The sequence below is a fragment of the Eurypyga helias genome, unplaced genomic scaffold, assembly GCF_000690775.1.
Source record: "Eurypyga helias isolate BGI_N326 unplaced genomic scaffold, ASM69077v1 scaffold9234, whole genome shotgun sequence".
Classification (NCBI taxonomy): domain Eukaryota; kingdom Metazoa; phylum Chordata; class Aves; order Eurypygiformes; family Eurypygidae; genus Eurypyga; species Eurypyga helias.
In genome coordinates this window covers 140-2,047 of record NW_010247045.1, presented here as the reverse complement: position 1 = coordinate 2,047, position 1,908 = coordinate 140, and positions in this window count along the sequence as shown.

Here is a 1,908-nt window from a genome sequence, read left to right as displayed (position 1 = left end):
GGTGGTGAAAAGCATTTGAGGGCTGGAAATTGCTCAGACCAGTTTCAGCAAGTAGGGATGGGTACGGATGGCCACAAGATACATAGTGTAACTATGTTACACGTGCAACATCTAGGGCGCATCTAACTTGTATTTCTTTCAGAGAACTGACATTTGCAGTGACAGCGATGGTTCAGTAACTATTTGCCCAGTAACTTGCCCAGAGAAGCTGTGGATGCCCCATCCCTGGAAGGGTCCAAGGCCAGGCTGGATGAGGCTTGGAGCAACCTGGTCTAGTGGAGGGTGTCCCTGCCCATGGCAGGGGGGTTGGAACTAGATGGTCTTTAAGGTCCCTTTCAACCCAAACCATTCTACTATTCTATGATTTGTGACCTAACTTGAAAGTATAAAGAAAAACATCACTTCTCTTTCTTTCATACTTGCCAGATCAGTTTTCAAAGACCCAACCATCATGCTCTCCAGAGTTAAAAAATTAAGCTCATTTCCATCACTGCTCCAGGAGCTGTATTAGTGGAACTGAGTAGAAGAAAGCTGATTTGTCCAAAAGCTAAGTCCGGTGATACTAACATTTATTTTCATGCACCAAGAGCACCAAGCACGGTGAGGAGGAAGGTTCAGCCATAAATATATCAACTGAGCTGGAGTCCCATCTCGGTTGCAGCAAATAGTACTTGGGGCTAACATCTGAGGCCCCAGGATGGTTTTCCAGCAAGCACCCCTGGATTAGACAGAGCAAGCCCTGCCATCACCACCTGCCATCAAACCTAAAGCAATCAGAGAGCAAGAGGACAGGGAGGTGCTAATGAGCTAAGGCTGCTTATCTCTGCATAACCCTCAAGGGAAAGCCAACCAGATTTTATCAGAGCAGCCACTATTGTGCAAAATCTCTGCTCTGTCATTTAATTCCTTCTTCTCTCCTATCTGCATGTAGGAGGGCACCATTTATTTCTCTTCATCCGGGTCTGCCTCCCCCCAGAGACTATGGGCAGCCTGCTGCCCTTCTGCTTCTGCATCTACAGGGGATGGGAGGAAGAGCCCCTGCACCTTCTGCCTAGCCCCAGCTTCCCAATCCCTACAGACCCCTGCCAAGTACTTCAACCGACCAAGGAATACACACCAGATGAAACTCAGCCGTTTTTGGTTAATGAGAAAGAAATCTCACCGCATTAAAGGGACAGCATCTAGCTGAATACTGCCATGAAAAAAAATTAAGTGCAACCGAAAAATTGTGTAATACTGTAATTCCTCTCTTATTTTTTGAGGTATAAATCAACCCCATCTGCAGGATTAAAACAAAAATGCAACCATTAATTTGGTGGTAAATGTTTTCTCTACATCTTTAATAGCCCTAAGAAGGAAAACACAGACGCATTTCAATGGCCTGATGTTAAATCATTTATAGAAGACCTATTTCTGAATCAGAAATTGCCAGTATGCTACTGCTGGCGAGTTAACAGAAGCTCAAGACTGCACAGAGCTCCATCAAGAGGAAACCTACAATTCGCACGGGCCGTGTGCCTATGGAAAGGCCAAAGATATCACACATCTAACTAAAAATATAATAGCTAAAAAAGCATTCAGTGGAGTGGCCTTGGGTTAAACGGACAATTCTAAAACACATTCACCAGCTGTCTGCTACTCGGGCTTGCTTCTAATCTCCGGGATTCCAGGACTGCAATTTGCTACTGCAGCACAGCAAAAGGCTGCTGCCCCAAAAACAAACACTGACAGCAGGGATGAACATTTCAGAGCTTTTGTTTATTTGGTTTTGGGTTTGTTTTGCAAGGAGAATTTTTGTTACTGGTATTCACTAACTCACTCTCTTTAGCAGCCACTAAAGTTGGTGTGGAAATTTCAAGTCCTCCCTAATTCCACACATCCTAGCACTGCTGAAAGAGAAATTAAGGA